Source organism: Pleurodeles waltl, chromosome 1_2 (assembly GCF_031143425.1).
Source record: "Pleurodeles waltl isolate 20211129_DDA chromosome 1_2, aPleWal1.hap1.20221129, whole genome shotgun sequence".
NCBI classification, from domain to species: domain Eukaryota; kingdom Metazoa; phylum Chordata; class Amphibia; order Caudata; family Salamandridae; genus Pleurodeles; species Pleurodeles waltl.
Window position 1 is genome coordinate 520,269,635 of NC_090437.1, and position 19,351 is coordinate 520,288,985.

Below are 19,351 nucleotides of genomic sequence, written 5' to 3' on the forward strand. Positions count from 1 at the left end.
GCCAGCGGAGCGGAGGGGGCGGGTGGGGACGTAGAAGCTGAGGCGTCTGTTGAGGTATTCCGGTCCCTTGTTGTGGAGGGCTTTGTGTGCGTGGGTGAGAAGACGGAAGGTGATCCTTTTGCTGACTGGGAGCCAATGCAGGTGTCTCAGGTGTGCGGAGATGTGGCTGTTGCGGGGTACGTCGAGGGCAAAGCCCTTCATACAATATTGAAGTGGTAGCTGCTGATCTGAAAGGAGTAGGAAGGTCATATTTAGTATGGCCAGAATAGTAATACCAAATCCTGCTGACTGGTGAAGTTGGATTTAATATTACTATTCTAGAAATGCCACTTTTAGAAAGTGAGCATTTCTTTGCACTTAAATCTTTCTGTGCCTTACAATCCACGTCTGGCTGGGCTTGGTTGACAGCTCCTTGTGCATTCACTCAGACACACCCCAAACACAGGGTACTCAGCCTCACTTGCATACATCTGCATTTTGAATGGGTCTTCCTGGGCTGGGAGGGTGGAGGGCCTGCTCTCACACAAAGGACTGCCACACCCCCTACTGGGACCCTGGCAGACAGGATTGGACTGAAAGGGGACCTGGTGCACTTCTTAGCCACTCTTTGAAGTCTCTCCCACTTCAACGGCACATTTGGGTATAAAACAGGGCCTCTGCCCTACCTCATCAGACACTTGCTGGAGAAGAAACCTGAACCAGAACCTGCATCCTGCCAAGAAGAACTGCCTGGCTGCCTAAAGGACTCACCTGACTGCTTTCTATAAAGGACTGCTGCCTTGCTGTTGCCCTGCTGCCTTGCTGAACTCTTGTCTGGCTGTGAAAGTGCTCTCCAAGGGCTTGGATAAAGCTTGCCTCCTGTTCCCTGAAGTCTCAGGACCAAAAAGACTTCTCTTTTTCACTTGGATGCTTCGTGCGCCGAAATGTTCGACACACAGCTTGTTCCGCGGCGAGAAAAACGCCGCACACCGATGCTGATCGACGCAACGCCTTTGGGACGACCGGAACTTCGACGCACGGCCTCGCAAGGACAACGCCGCCCGACCTCTAGAGGAGAAATCGACGCAACGCCTGCCGTGAGAGCGAAACTTCGACGCGCAGCCCCACAGAACGACGCGCAGCCGGAAAACAAGCAGGAGAATCCACGCACAGACCCGGGACATCTGGTAATCCTCGCGATCCACAGAAAGAGACTGTCCGCGCGCCGGAAAACGACGCACGACTTCCCCGCGTGAAAAATAACGACACAAGTCCGTGTGTGCTGGGGAGAAATCGATGCACACACCATTTTTCCACGTATCTCTTCTTCTGTGGCCCTCTGAGGAGATTTTCCACTCCAAACCAGTTACTTTGTGCTTGAAAGAGACTTTGGTGGTCATTCGAACCCTGGCGGTTGGTGTTAAAGCGGCGGCCAACCCGCCAACAGGCAGGCGGTAAAAAAAATGGAATTCTGACCCTGGCAGGAACCGCCAACAGAGACCGCCACTTTAACACTGCGACCGCCACGGTGGGACAAACAAACAGCGCGGCGGTCACCGCCAACAGACAGGCGGGAGCCAATGTACCGCCCACCCTATCACAACCCACCAATCCGCCACCTTTTCCGGGGCGGTAGCCCCGCCGATAAAAACACGGCGGAAACAGACATTACGAACGGAAAACGCTCACCTCTACACACTCCACGAGGAATCTGGACAGCATGGAACCCGAACTACACATCCTACCAGCTATTGTATTCCTGCTCCTCTGCCAGGAGCACGAACGCCGGCGCAGAAGACACCGGTGAGTACTGCACCTACGACACAGGGGAGAGGGAAGGCAAAAAATGACGGGCACACACATACGCGACACACCCACCCTCACCCACAACTACATACACATCAATGCAGAGCAACAACTCAGAGTGACACCCCCAAACCCCCCGGAAGAATGCAAAGACAAAATAAAATGTTCATGAATTTTGAAGTATATTGAATGGCTAAGTTAAAAAATATATCCAACATCTATAACTATATATACAAATGTAAATTGTCCTGTGCAAATTGGGTATCAGCCATTGTTCATGGGCCATTGGGCCTAAACACATGGGCAAAGCCCACACACGATACCCGAATCCATTGGAGAGAACACTGCAGGGGCATCAGATAGCAAAACTTCAGGCACCTCAGGGGGAAGGGGGGGCACCTCAGCCAGATGAGTCCACGGCGCCAGATCCACGAGGGGCCTCCATGCCCACTGTTCAATCCTGGGGAGTGCAAAGCCACAGTCTCACAAGTCGAGACAGTGGGTGGATTGCCCACTGTGCCATCCTGGGGAGTGCAAAGCCACAGTCAATCAAGTCCAGGCAGTGGGTGGATTGCCCACTGTGCCATCCTGGGGAGTGCAAAGCCACAGTCAATCAAGTGGATTACAGACTCCACTGGTTCTGGAGGAGGCATGGTGCCCAGAGTGCTTCGTGCAGCCCTGCCCGACACAGATCCGGCCCTGCCCCTTCTGCCAATGGGCCAGCGGTGCATGAGACTGCGGTGCCCTGTCCAGCGGTGCTTGACTTGAAGGGCCCAGCGGAGCGGTGCAGAGACGGCGGTGCCCAGCGGAGCGGTGCTTGACTTGAAGGGCCCAGCGGAGCGGTGCAGAGACGGCGGTGACCTGCGGAGCGGTGCTTGACTTGAAGGGCCCAGCGGAGCGGTGCTTGACTTGAAGGGCCCAGCGGAGCGGTGCAGAGACGGCGGTGCCCAGCGGAGCGGTGCTTGACTTGAAGGGCCCAGCGGAGCAGTGCTTGACTTGAAGGGCCCAGCGGAGCGGTGCAGAGACGGCGGTGCCCAGCGGAGCGGTGCTTGACTTGAAGGGCCCAGCGGAGCGGTGCTTGACATGAAGGGCCCAGCGGAGTGGTGCAGAGACGGCGGTGCCCAGCGGAGCGGTGCTTGACTTGAAGGGCCCAGCGGAGCGGTGCTTGACTTGAAGGGCCCAGCGGAGCGGTGCAGAGACGGCGGTGCCCAGCGGAGCGGTGCTTGACTTGAAGGGCCCAGCGGAGCGGTGCAGAGACGGCGGTGCCCAGCGGAGCGGTGCTTGACTTGAAGGGCCCAGCGGAGCGGTGCTTGACTTGAAGGGCCCAGCGGAGCGGTGCAGAGACGGCGGTGCCCAGCGGAGCGGTGCTTGACTTGAAGGGCCCAGCGGAGCGGTGCTTGACTTGAAGGGCCCTGCGGAGTGGTGCAGAGACGGCGGTGCCCAGCGGAGCGGTGCTTGACTTGAAGGGCCCAGCGGAGCAGTGCTTGACTTGAAGGGCCCAGCGGTGCTTGTCTTGAAGGGCCCTGTTCAGCGGTTCTTGAGACGGCGGTGCCCTGTTCAGTGGTGCTTGTCTTGAAGGGCCCTGTTCAGCGGTTCTTGAGACGGCGGTGCCCTGTTCAGCGGTGCTTGTCTTGAAGGGCCCTGTTCAGCGGTTCTTGAGACGGCGGTGCCCTGTTCAGCGGTGCTTGACTTGAAGGGCCCTGTTCAGCGGTTCTTGAGACGGCAGGCCCTGTTCAGTGGTGCTTGTCTTGAAGGGCCCTGTTCAGCGGTTCTTGAGACGGCGGTGCCCTGTTCAGCGGTGCTTGTCTTGATGGGCCCTGTTCAGCGGCTCTTTAGACGGCGGTGCCCTGTTCAGCAGTGCTTGTCTTGAAGGGCCCTGTTCAGCGGTTCTTGAGACGGCGGTGCCCTGTTCAGCGGTGCTTGACTTGAAGGGCCCTGTTCAGCGGTGCTTGACATGTGTCTCCAGGCCACCAGATCCGGCCATGACATGGATCTCACTCGCCACCCGACATGTGGCTGCCGTGCCCTTCGTGCACATCTGTCTTCTCGCTTGCGGGGCCCTCCTGTGCTGCCGTCCCGGGCCCGTGGGTGTCCTCCTTCACCCCTGGAATGGGACTGGTGGGGCCCTCCTGGGCAGCTCGCCTGCTGCCGGACTTGTCGGGCGTGCTGCCCTTGCCACCCTTCCCTGCTCCTCTGTGGCCCTTTCCTCCCTTTGTCGGTGTGCCAGGTGGCACCCCACTTCCTGATGGTGCCAGGGTAGTGCCCTTGGAGCCTGCTGTCTCTGGCCTCTCGCGCCGGGCACTGGCTTTTTTGGCTTTCTTTCCAGGGGGTGGGCTGGCTGTATCTTTACTGCTAGCCGAAGTAGCTGGCCTTGAAGGTGTTGGACTCCAAAATCCTTGGACTATTGTCCTTGTAGGTCCAGGTTTTGTGGTGGCTTAGGTGCTGGTTGGAGTCTTATGAGATGGAGGGGGTGGGTCAGGTGATGGAAAGAGGTTAATTTTGGACAGGAAAAACTTTTTTGGAGCAGTGGGAAGGGTAGGTGTTGTGGGTATGGGAGTGGAGGAAGAGGATGTGGTTGTAGGTGAGTCAAGTCTGGTGTCTTTGGGTGCAGGTGCTTGTGCTGGAGGCTGTCGTGAGGTGGATGGCTGTTGGGTGGGTGGCTGCCTGCGTTTGTGTGGTTTGGAAGAGGGGGTGACAGACACACTGGGAGAGGACACAGGGGATGTGTAAATGGTAGTGGGGGTGGAGACTGCACGTGTGCGGAGTGTTCTGGTGGGTGTGCTGGTGATGGACGTAGTGGCTGATGATGTTGTGCATGCAAGTGTGAGTGGAGACGTCACAAGGAGGGAGACGAGGAGGAGGGGGACACACAGGAGGCAGTGGCTGTTGGCATGTCTGCATGTGGCTGTTGCTTGGGTGAATGCTTGTGTGATGTGTGGTGCTTATGTCTGGATGAGCTTCCCTTGGGTGTTGAGGTGTGTGCAGGCTGGTCTGTAGGTGTGTCTGGGATAGGCAGAGGTACAGGGGAGTGGGACTGGGTTGAGGAAGTTGGAGGAGGGAGGCAGGAGACAGGGACAATGGCTGCCGTCAGTGCTGAGGCCAGAGCGCTGAACGATCGCTGATGGGCAGCCTGACCCGAATGAATGCCCTCCAGGTATGCATCACTCGGGTGCACCTCCCTTTCTACACCCTGGATGGCATTCAAAAGGGTAGACTGCCCAAGAATGAGCGTCCTCAGGAGGTCAATGACCTCCTCACTGAGGGCAGCAGTGGTAACTGGGGCAGGGCCTGAGGGGCCTGGGGCGAAAGAGATGCCCACCTTCCTGGGTGAGCGGGCACGGGGCGAAGGCTGAGGGGCTGCTGGGAGGGCAGAGCTGGTGCGCTGGGTGGCGGCTGTACCTGTTGTTGCGGTGGGCACGGATGTTGCCGCCACCACAAGGGAGCTCCCTTCCGAGGACGTGTCTGTGTCGCTGGTGTCACCACGTGTCCCCGCTGTGGAGCTCCCCTCGCCCTCCGTCTCACTGGTGAACTCCGAGTTGGTTGCATGGCCCTCCATGGCCATGTGAGATGCAGCTCCCTCGTCCTCCGATGCCACTTCTCCTCCGCCTGATGATGCTAATGCACACATGAACAGGAAGAGGACCAAAAAAAGGGGGGGGGGAGAAATAAAGACATGTTGAGTGCATGCATTGGCGACACAGTTGGCGGAGAGGACAGACATAGAAGCCCCCTGCACTACGCCGTGCACTTGGGGTACACTACTCAATCCATGGGACATGGCCTACAAGCCTATGGATGACAAATCCACACATAGGTGACACAGGGCCATGATTAGCTGTACTAGGCAACCTACAGAGGTGGGGGGCGGGGGCACAGGGCCATGCCTAACGGAGGGGCCTAGCCTACGGAAATTGCCCTGGCCTAGGGTTAGCCACAGCCCTCCTCCCCCACCCAGACACCTCCACTGCGCGCAAAGTTAGCAGAATGTATTTGTACTCACCCCCTTGTGTCTGCTGTGATGTCCTCACGCGCCCATCCAAATCGGGGTAGGCCACCGCCAGGATCCGGGACATCAGGGGGGTCAATTGACGAGTGCCACCCCTCCTACGTTGGGAGGCCATCCCCAGCAGAGCCTCCGCGGTCTTCCTGCTCCCGCAGCTGATGTCCTCCCACCTCTTGCGGCAGTGGGTACCCCGTCTGTTGTGGACCCCCAGGGTCCGGACGTCCTTGGCGATGGCACGCCAAATGTCGATTTTCTGATGGGCGCCGACCTATGTGACATGTACAGGGGGAGAAAAATAAACAATCATTTTCTGCATGCTCGATGTGAGTGGCCCCCCATCCCCACCCTTGCCATGTGGCACATGCTCTCATCTGTCGTTTGATGCATGCCTCATTCGCTCCCCTCCCCACCATCGTTCATTCACCCCACTCAACCCAGGCATTGGCCACAAATCATGGTCCCAGTGTACTTACCTGTTGGTCTGGAGGACCGTAGAGTAGCGCATACTGGGGGAGGACCCCATCCACGAATTTCTCCAATTCTTCAGAAGTGAAGGCAGGGGCCCTTTCCCCAGTCACAGCAGCCATTGTCTCTTCCAGACCGAGGTCACAGCAGCACTTGCAGTATAGGTCCTCTCCTGTGGATGATCAGGTATCGAGTGATTAAGCAGATAGAAAATGGCGGTCACGCCAGCGGCGGTGCGTACCGCGGCAGTGCGTACCGCGACCGCCGGAGCACATCGTCATTGGCTCCTGAGACACATAGAGTTCAATGTTAACCAATGCGGCTTTGCGCCGCGGTCTTCGACCGCCTCCCGCCACGGTGTGCCACGCCAGCGCATTGACCTCACATCCCACTGTCGCACTTCACAGGTCAGGCAGCCGCCATTTCAAGGGCCCACATGGCTTGAAATGTAGGCGTCAGACATACCTAGGCCTTGCATCAACACTTATACAAGCCATTCAATGCATTGAGAATCGTGTACTGTGCAAGCTGTGGGAACGTACCTGTGGGTTGATTGACTCTGTGCTCCATGTTGTCCTTCCTAGGCACCGTCCGCTGGGACTTGCGAGGAGATGGAGGAATCTTCCCGTGTACAGACCGCTGGTGGACCTGTCGACAATGGAAGAAAGACATGTCATACTGACATACAGGCTTGACAGAGCCACTATACAGGAACTGTGTGCCCAACTGGAGCCAGACCTGATGTCACCCATCCACCAACCCACAGGGATTCCCCCTCTAGTGCAGGTTCTGTCAGTACTCCATTTCTTGGCAAGTGGGTCATTCCAAACTACAGTGGCCATTTCATCAGGGAAGTCACAGCCTATGTTTTCCAAGGTGTTGTCCAGAGTGTTGTCTGCCCTGTTGAAATACATGCGGAGCTACATTGTTTTCCCTGAGGTGGGCGATTTGGCTACGGTGAAGGGTGATTTCTATGCACTTGGACATATTCCCAACATCATTGGTGCAATTGATGGGACACATGTTGCTTTGGTCCCCCCCAGCACGAGTGAACAGGTGTACAGGAACAGAAAAAGTTATCATTCCATGAATGTCCAGGTGGTCTGTTTGGCTGACCAGTACATCTCCCATGTAAATGCCAAGTTCCCTGGGTCAGTGCATGACGCCTACATCATGCGAAATAGCAGCATCCCTTACCTGATGGAACTACTTCAGAGACACCGTGTGTGGCTAATTGGTGACTCTGGTTACCCTAACCTGTCATGGCTACTGACCCCAGTGAGGAATCCCAGGACAAGGGCAGAGGAACGGTACAATGAGGCCCATGGGCGTACTAGGAGGGTGATCGAGCGGACCTTCGGCCTCCTGAAGGCCAGGTTTAGGTCCCTCCATATGACAGGTGGATCCCTAATGTACTCACCAAAGAAGGTGTGCCATATCATCGTGGCCTGCTGTATGCTTCACAACCTGGCGTTGCGCCGCCAGGTGCCTTTCCTGCAGGAGGATGGTCCAGATGGTGGTGTTGTGGCAGCTGTGGAGCCTGCGGAGAGTGAAGAGGAGGAAGACGAAGAGGACGACACAGACAACAGGGACAGAGTAATACAGCAGTATTTTCAATAACATACAGGTAAGAATCAACACCGGAATTTACATTTACTTAAAGTCTCCTGCCTCTCTACTGTCTGAGTTTCCACCCAGTGTATGTTCACTGAGTTGTGTCTTTGCCTTCCAATTTCAGAGATGTGGGCCCCACTCCGTGACCTCTGCTTTGTTTCCCCATGGACTACAGCTGTGTGACAGTGGTATGTTGTCATCACAATGTAACTGGACATTTTGGCACGGTTCTGTGTAATACATTTGTTCAAAAATACAGGCAGACTCCAGATTATTTTTGTGCAATAAGTGTGTTTATTAAAGTGTAAAATTTTGGGAAATGGTTGCAATTCGGTGATGGGTGATGGTGGAGGAATGTCCATGGCAGAGTCCAGATTTTCAGTCTCACAGGTGCATTGTCCATATGCCTGTGGAAGGTGGAGCAGGGGCAGTTTAAGGTTGGACAGGGTGACAATGTGGGACAGTGGGATGACAATCAGGGGGTATCCTTTCCTGGCGGGGGTCTTGGCATCCTACTCTGTCTTCTTCCTAGATCTCAGGCACCGCTTGCGGGGTGGTTCTCCTTCTGCAGGAGGTGGGGTTCTGGTGGCCTGTTCTTGTGTCGGGGCCTTCTGTCCACTAGCGCCGGCGGAGGTGGTAGCCTGTTCTTGGTCCATGCTAGTGACAGGGGCCCTTTGTGGTGCCACATGGTCCCGCAATGTGCTGACAATCTGATTGAGAGCCAGAACAATGGTGCCCATTGCGGAACTGATGATTCTGAGTTCTTCCCTGAACCCCATAAACTGTTCCTCCTGCAGTACCTGGCTCTCCTAGAACCTGGCCAGGACCGTCGCCATCGTCTCCTGGGAGCGGTGGTATGCTCCCATGATGGAGGAGAGGGCCTCGTGGAGAGTGGGTTCCCTGGGCCTGTCCCCCCCCTGTCGCACAGCAGCCCTCCCAGTTCCCCTGTTTCCCTGGGCCTCTGTCCCCTGGACCGTGTGCCCACTACCACTGCCCCCAGGTTCCTGTTGTTGTTGGGGTGGTGGGTAAACCTGGGTGTCCTGTAGTGGTGGACACACCGCTGATTGACGTGTCCTGGAGACAGAGGCATGGGCCCGCTGGGTGGGTGCTGTGCTGGTGTTCCCAGAGGGGGGGGTTGGTCTGCTGTGGCCTGTGGCTGTCTGAGGGGAACCGACTGTCCCGAGGTCCCCGATGGGCCGGGCTGGTCATCTGGGTCCAGGGAGACAGAGCTGCTGTCATCACTGTTGGCCACTTCTGGGGGTGGAATGGACATTTCTAGACCCTCCTGGGCGGTGTCGTGGCATTCGGGTCCTGCAGGGGTATAAAAGTATGGTTATTGCTTCTGTGTGTGCCATAGCGTGCAATGGGTGGGTGCCCGTGTACCCCAGTGCTGGCATTCCCTTGTGGGGGCTGTTGTGACGGTGGTTTGGGGGGGGGATGGCGGGGGTATGATTTGGCATGCCGGTGGGTGGGGGGGGTGAAGTAGTTGAGATTCGACTTACCAGAGTCCATTCCTCCGCCTACTCCTGCGAAGCCCTCAGGATGCAGGATCGCCAAGACCTGTTCCTCCCATGTTGTAAATTCTGGGGGTTGAGGTGGGGGTCCGCCGCCTGTCTTCTGCACCGCAATGTTGTGTCTGGATACCATGGAACGCACCTTGCCCCGTAGGTCGTTCCACCGCTTCCTGATGTCGTTTCGATTTCATGGATGCTGTCCCACAGCGTTGACCCTGTCCACTATTCTTTGCCATAGCTCCATCTTCCTGGCAATGGTGGTGTGCTGCACCTGTGCCCCGAAGAGCTGGGGCTCTACCCGAACTATTTCCTCCACCATGACCCTGAGTTCAGCGTCTGAAAACCTGGGGTGTCTTTGGGGTGCCATGGGGTGGTGTGGATGAGGCGTGGGGTGGCATTTGTGGTGATGAGTGTGGTGTGTGTGGTGGTGTGTGGTGTTTTGTGCGTGGATGTTGTGTGGGTGATGGTGTTGTGTGCCTCTGTGTGGTGGGATTGTCTATTCTGTGCTCTCTCTCTGGCCTTCGTCAATAATTTTGGGTCGTAGGGGTTTGTGGGTGATGTGGGTGTGTGTTTTATATTGTGTTGAGTGTGTGGGAGTGGTGTTAGTATGTGTATCAGGTGTGTGTGTTTCAAAATGACCAATGTGGCAGTGTTTTGGAGCTGTGTGTGTATTTTGACTGCGGCGGTGTGTACCGCCAATGGAATACCGCGGTTGAAAGACCGCCGCGTGGATTCGTGGGTCAGAATGGAATGGGCGTATTTCTGTTGGCGTGACGGTGGAGGTTTAGTTTTCGCTGGCCGTTGGTGTGGCGGACTTTTGTGGATGTCGGGTTTTTGGCAGTTTGCCTGTTGCGGGTCAGAATGACCGTGGCGGTTTCCCGCGGCAGCGGTGGTGTTATGGCGGTCTTCTGACCGGCAGTAAGCGCCTTTTACCGCCGAGGTCAGAATGACCCCCTTTGTTTGCTTTTTAAAGACTTAAGACACTTTATATCACTTTTCAGTGATATCTCTACAAATTCACATTGCAACTATATTCGTTTTGACCTACAATTATCCTGATAAATATTATATATTTTTCTAAATACTGTGTGGTGTATTTTTGTGGTGCTATATGGTGGTATTGTATGATTTATTGCACAAATACTTTACACATTGCCTTCTAAATTAAGCCTGACTGCTCGTGCCAAACTACCAGAGGGTGGGCAGAGGATAATCTTGGATTGTGTGTGACTTACCCTGACTAGAGTGAGGGTTTTTGCTTGGACAGAGGGTAACCTGACTGCCAATCAAAAACCCAATTTCTAACAATAACCTATTGTGTATTTACCCGAACGCATGAATCCTTGAAAATGATGTGAATGGTTCAAGGGCTAAAACATCAATGTATTTTTAAAAAATATGTATCGGAATCACAATGGGTAAAGATGTACAATTTGAGATGATAGGAAACAAAACATAGGTATCAAAGCATACACGTTCTTTGTTGGAAAGCAGGTAGAACTATTTACAAAAAGCAGGGGATGTACCTTTGATCATGTGACACAATGTAACTGGAAACTACAAACACAATCCCTAAGTGTGGCTTTTTCTGTACGGGAGTGTTCATCCCATGCAGGGCTTAGCCAGGCAGTGTTTTAACAGAATATATAGACAAATATTTTATCCCGGAAGGAGATCAGCATAATCTGGGCTCTAATATAGCTTCAGGACCTGTGAATCCGAAGTGAGGATTTTAAGTCTATGGCGATTGACTGATTTTAAGAAATAAGAGTATTAGTTGAGAGGAATGAGAACCCACATCAAATATTAATTAAAAATCTTGTTAGGGTGAATTGCAAAAGACACTAAATAAACCTGTGCTCAAACCTGTAGTAGCTATGGCACAGAGCAGCAAGGCTTAACTTAGAGGCAATGTTTAAAGTATTTATGCAGTACTTAAACAGAAAGCACAACACATTACAAATCCCAAAACCAGTTTAGAAAAATAGAGAATGTTAAAAAAATAATGACAACAATAATCCAATAAGTAGAACAGCAGACATGAGTTTTAAAAAAACAAATAGCACCAAAAATCACAAAGCACCAACCACTGGTATGTGGTTTCACTAGACTGAAGCAAAGCCAAAAGTAAAGCCGATCGTGATGGATCGACAGTCAGATACAGAGACCAGGTTTGTCCTGGTGGAAAGTTTACCTTCCGACTTACAATTGTTTTTTAGAACAATGGTTGTTGATGAGTCATCCAGGAGAGCAAGCTGGAAGCTGAATACAAAATGGGGCTTGATTAATTTGAGCTGCTGAAGAGCCCAGGGTGGTCGTCAACAAAGGCAGGAAAGTTTTGAGCAGCCAAAGTCCACGTCTAGGAAGGCCTCGAAGTTGATTGGATGCTGCTCTACATTGGTTCCAATGAGAGCATCTATGCTTGGACTTTAAACCCTTTCTGAAAATCAGACCTCCTTCAGTGTGGGAGACCTGCTAGCTGAAACGAAAGCATTGATTTGCCGCGGATCGAGGCAGCTCCCACAGAGACACCAGTCTCAGTAGGTACTCCAGGGAACAAGTTGAATAGCAGTTTCTAAGCCCCACGTCTTGTGATTTGGGGGGGCAGGAGGAGTAGACTCTAACACCAGCAAAAGGTCCAGGACCTAGAGGCACCATTTGGGGGTTAGGCCTCAGTCCAAGAGAGGCTAGTAGCAGGGACCAGGGCAGATCCAGTTGGACCTGGTCACCTGGAAATTGAAGGGAAATAGACCTCTGGAAGCTTGTGTCTCTTTAGCTAAAACAGGAGGTCAGCCAACTGACCTTTGGAGTCACTTATGTGGTATTGTGTTCAAGCAAGCAGGTTGATTCCTTCTTCTGATTCTTCAACAGCCCAAGAGGGTCCAGAGGAGAAGTCTTTTGGGGGACACCCTGTGGGCAGAGGGCAATCCTTTGTCTGTCCCCTAAACCATTTCTGGTGACTTCCTTCCCTCCCACAGGGTTGGCGCCAGTCTCACTAGAATGCCAAAAGGGGTTCATACCTAAATGCGAGCTTCAACTGTCAGTGACAGCTTAGGCATCCTTTGAAACTCAGGAAGGGTCAAGACACAGGCCCCAGGCTAACTTGTCAAGGGAGGACACCTTTTTCACTTAACCAGAGCCTTTTGTCCACTGTCTGGACGCAATAGCATCTCTCCACAGGGGAGCCATCAGGGGCAGGTGACAGCTGGACACTGGCAGGAAAGCTTTTTGATTCAGACAGAAAAATGACAACATTCTAATAGTGTAATTTCCAAAATAACAATATTAACCCTGATTTGGATTTAAAATTACTATTGTCACAAGTCCTGGAAATATTTATCTGTCTATTTACAAATTCAACAGAGCATTTATTAAATGTGATAGCATAAACCAGGGACTTTAGAGGTTTTTAACTGCTAGGGCATATGTGCCAATAAATATATGTGTCCTAATTTTAAATGCCATGCACCTTGCCACTTAGGCTGTTAAGGCCTACCTTAGGAATGACTTATAAGTATTAATGAGAACGATTTAGGCCTGGTAAAAGTGTTGTTGAAATGGCAGTTCAATACCACACACCATGTTGCTGTGGCAGTGTGGTTTTAGAGCGCATCTTTAGTTGGTCCTGGGTACAGGTAGTACCATATGCTAGGGACTTCTATGTAGATTAAATGTGCAAATTACATGTATGCCAGCTTGTAGGAAACTACCATCTTGCCTGGCACCCCCATTTTTACATGTATGTCAGTTTGTTTTTGCCTGTCTCACTGGGATCCTGCTAGCCAGGACCCCAGTGCTCATAGTTTGTGGCCTGAATGTGTATACCTGTGTAGTGACTAACTGTGTCACAGAGGCTCTGCTAATCAGAACCTCAGTGCTTATGCTCTCTCTGCCTTTAAATTTGTCACTATAGGCTAGTGACCACTTTTACCAATTTCAATTGGCACACTGGAACACCTTTATAATTCCCTAGTATATGGTACCCAGATACCCAGGGTATTGGGGTTCCAAGAGATCCCTATGGGCTGCAGCATTTCTTTTGCCACCCATAGGGAGCTAAGACAAACCTTTACACAGAACTGCCACTGCAGCCTTAGTGAAATAACGCACACCTACAGCCATTTTCACTGCACTTAAGTAACTTATAAGTCACCTATATGTCTAACCTTCACTTGCTGAAGGTTAGGTGCAAAGTTACTAAGTATGAGGGCACCCTTGCACTAGCAAAGGAGCCCCCACATAGTTCAGGGCCATTTCCCTGGACTTTGTGAGTGCAGGGACACCATTCCACGTGTGCACTACATATAGGTCAATACCTATATGTAGCTTCACAATGGTAACTCCGAATATGGCCATGTAACATGTCTAAGATCATGGAATTGTCCACCCAAGCCAAATCCGGTATTGGGGAGCCAATTCCATGCATCCCAGGTGCCCCAATATGGACCCCGGGTACTGCCAAACCAGCTCTCTGGGGTTTTCTCTGTAGCTACGGCTACTGCCACCCCACAGACAGGGTTCTGCCCTCCTGGAATCTGGGCAGCCCGTCCCAGGAAGGCAGAACAAAGCATTTCCTCTGAGAGCAGGGTGTTACACCCTCTCTCTTTGGAAATAGGTGTTGTAGGAAGTTGGCTCTGTATGTACTATTTCAAAGTAAGAAATAGCATGCACAGAGTCCAAGGGTTCCCCTTAGAGGTAAGATAGTGGCAAAAAGAGATCATTCTAATGCTCTATTTTGCGGTAGTGTGGTCGAGCAGTAGGCTTATCAGAGGGTAGTGTTAAGCATTTGTTGTACACACACAGGCAATAAATGAGGAACACACACTCAAAGACAATTCCAGGCCAATAGGTTTTTGTATAGAAAAATATATTTTCTTAGTTTATTTAAAGAACCACAGGTTCAAGATTTACAAGTAATACTTCAAATGAAAGGTACTTCACTTAGGTAACTTAGGGACTTTGAATCATCAAAATAGCATGTACAGTTTTCACAAAAATTACAATAAGCTTTTTTAAACTAGACAGTGCAATTTTCAACAGTTCCTGGGGGAGGTAAGTGTTTGTTAGTTTTGCAGGTAAGTAAACCACCTACAGGGTTTAAAGTTGGGTCCAAGGTAGCCCACCGTTGGGGGTTCAGGGCAACCCCAAAGTTACCACACCAGCAGCTCAGGTGCAGAGGTCAAAGTGGTGCCCAAAACGCATAGACTTCAATGGAGAAGGGGGTGCCCCGGTTCCATTCTGACAGCAGGTAGGTACCCGCGTCTTCGGTGGGCAGACCAGGGGGGTTTTGTAGGGCACCGGGGGGGACACAAGTCAGCACAAAAAGTACACCCTCAGCGGCACGGGGGCGGCCGGGTGCAGAGTGCAAACAGGCATTGGGTTTGCAATGGAGTTCAATGGGAGACCCAGGGGTCTCTTCAGAGAAGCAGGCAGGCAAGGGGGGGGCTCCTCGGGGAAGCCACCACCTGGGCAAGGGAGAGGGCCACCTGGGGGTTGCTTCTGCACTGGAGGTCGGATCCTTCAGGTCCTGTGGACTGCGGGTGCAGGGTCTTTACCAGGTGTTGGGTTCTTAGAAGCAGACAGTCGCGGTCATGGGGATCCTCTGGATTCCCTCTGCAGGCGTCGCTGGGAGGGCTCAGGGGGGTCAACTCTGGTTACTCACAGGGTCGTAGTCGCCGGGGAGTCCTCCCTGTAGTGTTGTTTCTCCGCAGGTCGAGCCGGGGGCGTCGGGTGCAGAGTGCAAAGTCTCACGCTTCCGGCGGGAAACGTGCAGTCCTTCAAAAGTTGTTTCTTTGTTGCAAAGTTGTTTTTTCTTTGGAGCAGAGCCGCTGTCCTCGGGAATTCTTGGTCCTTTTAAATACAGGGTAGTCCTCTGAGGCTTCAGAGGTCGCTGGACCCTGGGGGACGCGTCTCTGGTGCAGTTTTTCTTGAAGTGGGGAGACAGGCCAGTAGGGCTGGGGCCAAAGCAGTTGGTGTCTCTGTCTTCTCTGCAGGGCTTTCAGGTCAGCAGTCCTTCTTCGTCTTAGGTTGCAGGAATCTATCTTGCTAGGTTCTGGGAGCCCCTAAATACTCAATTTAGGGGGGTGTTTAGGTCTGGGGGGTTAGTAGCCAATGGCTACTAGCCCTGAGGGTGGCTACACCCTCTTTGTGCCTCCTCCCTGAGGGGAGGGGGGCACATCCCTAATCCTATTGGGGGAATCCTCCATCTGCAAGATGGAGGATTTCTAAAAGTCAGAGTCACCTCAGCTCAGGACACCTTAGGGGCTGTCCTGACTGGCCAGTGACTCCTCCTTGTTTTTCTCATTATCTCCTCCGGCCTTGCCGCCAAAAGTGGGGCCGTAGCCGAAGGGGGCGGGCATCTCCACTAGCTGGACTGCCCTGGGGTGCTGTAACAAAGGGGGTGAGCCTTTGAGGCTCACCACCAGGTGTTACAGTTCCTGCAGGGGGAGGTGAGAAGCACCTCCACCCAGTACAGGCTTTGTTACTAGCCACAGAGTGACAAAGGCACTCTCCCCATATGGCCAGCAACATGTCTGGTGTGTGGCAGGCTGGTAAAACTAGTCAGCCCACACTGGAAGTCGGGTATGTTTTCAGGGGGCATCTTCTAGATGCCCTCTGGGGTGTATTTCACAATAAAATGTACACTGGCATCTGTGTGCATTTATTGTGCGGAGAAGTTTGATACCAAACTTCCCAGTTTTCAGTGTAGCCATTATGGTGCTGTGGAGTTCGTGTATGACAGACTCCCAGACCATATACTCTTATGCCTACCCTGCACTTACAATGTCTAAGGTTTTGCTTAGACACTGTAGGGGCATAGTGTTCATGCACCTATGCCCTCACCTATGGTATAGTGCACATGCCTTAGGGCTGTAAGGCCTGCTAGAGGGGTGACTTATCTATGCCATAGGCAGTGTGAGGTTGGCATGGCACCCTGAGGGGAGTGCCATGTCGACTTAGTCGTTTTCTCCCCACCAGCACACACAAGCTGGCAAGCAGTGTGTCTGTGCTGAGTGAGGGGTCCCCAGGGTGGCACAAGACATGCTGCAGCCCTTAGAGACCTTCCCTGGCATCAGGGCCCTTGGTACCAGGGTACCAGTTACAAGGGACTTACTTGGATGCCAGGGTGTGCCAATTGTGGAAGCAAAGGTACAGGTTAGGTAAAGAACACTTGTGCTGGGGCCTGGTTAGCAGGCCTCAGCACACTTTCAAATCATAAATTGGCATCAGCAAAGGCAAAAAGTCAGGGGGTAACCATGCCAAGGAGGCCTTTCCTTACACAACCTCCCCCAAACAAAAGAGGATGAGACTAACCTTTCCCAAGATAGTCTTCATTTTCTAAGTGGAAGAACCTGGAAAGGCCATCTGCATTGGCATGGGCAGTCCCAGGTCTGTGTTAAACTATAAAGTCCATTCCCTGTAGGGAGATGGACCACCTCAACAGTTTTGGATTTTCACCTTTCATTTGTATTAGCCATCTGAGAGGTCTGTGGTCAGTTTGAACTACAAAGTGAGTACCAAAGAGGTATGGTCTCAGCTTCTTCAGGGACCAAACCACAGCAAATGCCTCCCTCTCAATGGCACTCCAACGCTGCTCCCTGGGGAGTAACCTCCTGCTAATGAAAGCAAGAGGCTGGTCAAGGCCATCATCATTTGTTTGGAACAAAACTGCCCCTATCCCATGTTCAGAGGCATCAGTCTGCACAATGAACTGCTTGGAGTAATCTGGAGCTCTTAGAACTGGTGCTGTGCACATAGCTTGTTTCAGGGTGTCAAAGGCCTGTTGGCATTCTACAGTCCAGTTTACCTTCTTGGGCATTTCCTTGGAGGAAAGTTCTGTGAGGGGGGTCACTATTGATCCATATCCCTTCACAAACCTCCCGTAGTACCCAGTCAAGCCAAGGAATGCTCTGACTTGAGTTTGGGTTTTTGGAGCTGCCCAGTCCAGAATAGTCTGGATCTTGGGCTGGAGTGGCTGAACTTGGCCTCCACCTACAAGGTGTCCCAAGTAAACCACAGTTCCCTGCCCTATCTGGCATTTGGATGCCTTGATAGAGAGGCCTGCTGCTTGCAGGGCCTTCAAAACCTTCCTCAGGTGGACCAGGTGATCCTGCCAGCTGGAGCTAAAGACAGCAATATCGTCAAGATAAGCCTGCACTATAGGACTCCAAGCCAGCAAGGACTTGATTCACCAACCTTTGGAAGGTGGCAGGGGGATTCTTTAAACCAAAGGGCATAACAGTAAACTGACAGTGCCCATCAGGTGTGGAGAATGCTGTCTTTTCTTTTGCTCCTGGTGCCATTTTGATTTCCCAGTACCCTGCTGTCAAGTCAAAGGTACTTAAGTATCTGGCAGCACCTAGTTTGTCAATCAATTCGTCTGCCCTTGGAATGGGATGGGCATCTGTCTTGGTGACAGAAGTAAGTCCTCTGTAGTCCACACAAAACCTCATCTCTCTCTTTCCATCTTTGGTGTAAGGTTTGGGGACTAAAACCACTGGGCTAGCCCAGGGGCTGTCAGAGTGCTCAATGACTCCCAATTCCAGCATCTTGTGGACTTCCACTTTGATGCTTTCCTTAACTTGGTCAGACTGTCTGAAAGTTTTGTTTTTGACAGGCATGCTGTCTCCTGTGTCCACATCATGGGTACACAGGTGTGTCTGACCAGGGGTTAGGGAAAAGAGCTCAGCAAACTGTTGTAAGACCTTCCTACAGTCAGATTGCTGATGGCCAGAGAGGGTGTCTGAATAGATCACTCCATCAACTGTGCCATCTTTAGGGTCTGTGGAGAGGAGATCATTTAGAGGTTCACTCTCAGCTTCCTGGTCCTCATCTGTTACCAGCAACAGATTCACATCTGCCCTGTCATGAAAGAGTTTGAGGCGGTTTACATGGCTCACCCTTTTGGGGGTCCTGCTAGTGCCTAGGTCTACCAGGTAGGTGACCTGACTCTTTCTCTCTAGCACTGGGTAAGGGCCACTCCATCTGTCCTGAAGTGCCCTGGGAGCCACAGGCTCCAGAACCCAGACTTTCTGCCCTGGCTGAAATTCAACCATAGCAGCATTTTGGTCACACCACATCTTCTGGAGTTGTTGGCTGGCCTCAAGGTTTTTGCTTGCTTTTTCCATGTACTCTGCCATCCTGGAACGTAGGCCTAGTACATAGTCCACTATATCTTGTTTAGGCTCACGAAGAGGTCTCTCCCAGCCTTCTTTTACAAGAGCTAGTGGTCCACTTACAGGATTGCCAAACAGAAGTTCAAAGGGGGAAAACCCTACTCCCTTCTGAGGCACCTCTCTGTAGGCAAAAAGCAGACATGGCAAGAGGACATCCCATCTCCTTTTGAGCTTTTCAGGGAGCCCCATGATCATGCCTTTCAATGTCTTGTTAAACCTTTCTACAAGACCATTGGTTTGTGGATAGTATGGTGTGGTGAATTTGTAAGTCACCCCACACTCATTCCACATATGCTTCAGGTATGCTGACATGAAGTTGGTACCCCTGTCAGACACCACCTCCTTAGGAAATCCCACTCTGGTAAAGATACTAATGAGTGCTTTAGCTACTGCAGGGGCAGTAGTGGACCTAAGGGGAATTGCTTCAGGGTGCCTAGTGGCATGATCCACTACCACTAGGATATACTGGTTCCCTGAGGCTGTGGGAGGTTAAGTGGACCCACTATGTCAACAAACACTCTTTCAAAGGGGACCCCCACCACTGGAAGTGGAATGAGGGGAGCCTTTGGGTGTCCACCTGTCTTATCACTGGCGTGACAGATGGCACAGGAGACCCAAACCTTCTTTACTCTCTGGGACATGTTGGGCCAATAGAAATGGTTAACTAACCTTTCCCAAGTCTTGGTTTGTCCCAAATGCCCAGCAAGTGGAATATCATGAGCTAAGGTTAGAATGAACTCCCTAAACTCCTGAGGCACTACCACTCTCCTAGTGGCACCAGGTTTGGGATCTCT